Source organism: Haplochromis burtoni, unplaced genomic scaffold (assembly GCF_018398535.1).
Source record: "Haplochromis burtoni strain Fernald_Lab_line unplaced genomic scaffold, NCSU_Asbu1 Contig_1910, whole genome shotgun sequence".
Classification (NCBI taxonomy): domain Eukaryota; kingdom Metazoa; phylum Chordata; class Actinopteri; order Cichliformes; family Cichlidae; genus Haplochromis; species Haplochromis burtoni.
The window spans coordinates 1-1,064 of NW_024584271.1; positions in this window are offsets into that span (position 1 = coordinate 1).

Genomic DNA, 1,064 nt, shown 5'->3' on the forward strand with positions numbered 1-1,064 from the left:
GCTCAGGAAAAAAAGCACCGAAATAAAGCACCGAAATGTGCGCTGCTTTTCGGTCTGGTTACTACCGTTTATGTCAGAACCGGTGCCATCATGGCACCGGACACCGGTACCCATCCCTAAACAGGACCCACCTAATCGAGTGGAGTGAACACACTGATGTAGTGCAACAGCTTAAGCAGATAAAAAGAATGATACAGAGACTGATTAAAGTGATGAGAGTATGTGTACATTAATATTTTACTCAGATTAACATAGATCTAATTAAAAGGTTATTCTGTCAACAGATTCGACGATGCTGAATGATTGATCAATACTAGTTCTGATTATAAACTGTCACCCTAAGCATACAAAACAAAATATCTTTTGTCCACACTCCTCCTCTTTGGCCATCGGCCAACTTTTACCCAAATTTTGTTTCACTCCTCCGTCCAGGCGGCCTCTCGCAATGGCATCATATGCCCCGGACCAGCTGAACCAGCTGAACCAGCTGAACCAGAGTCTAGGGCCCTGCTTACCAGTTTTACCAAAATCCGCCTTACCAAAGGAATGAGACAACATCCGCTCATCAATATACCTAGAAAAACTATAAGAGAAAACATGGCAGACATAAACACACCCTTCCATTGCCCAAAGACAGACGTGATCCAGTCTCCCAGCCCCGTGTTCACGCCTGATTGCTCATGCATGGTTTTAGATAACATTTTCAGACTTTCAAGCACCCTAGTGACCGTTCCGTCCGGAGCAGTATTGTTGGGAATAAAGGTGCAACACATGTCTCCAAACATTGCGCATACCCCACCTTTCTCAGCCAACAACATGTCCAGCGCCATTCGATTTTGAACTCCCATTAGCGATGTCGGACCTAATTGTTCCGCAAGGCCTTCCACTGCGTCCCTAGTGAGATTAGAGAGCCTTAGCACATTATAATGGACATAGTTAATGCGATCAACATTTTTATTTGGAGTTATCCATAAAAACACACTTTCAAAACCAGCCGCTATCTGATTAACTAACTTATACTCATCTGGAACTCCCCTGGGAACTCCTATTGAGTCAATCCAGGT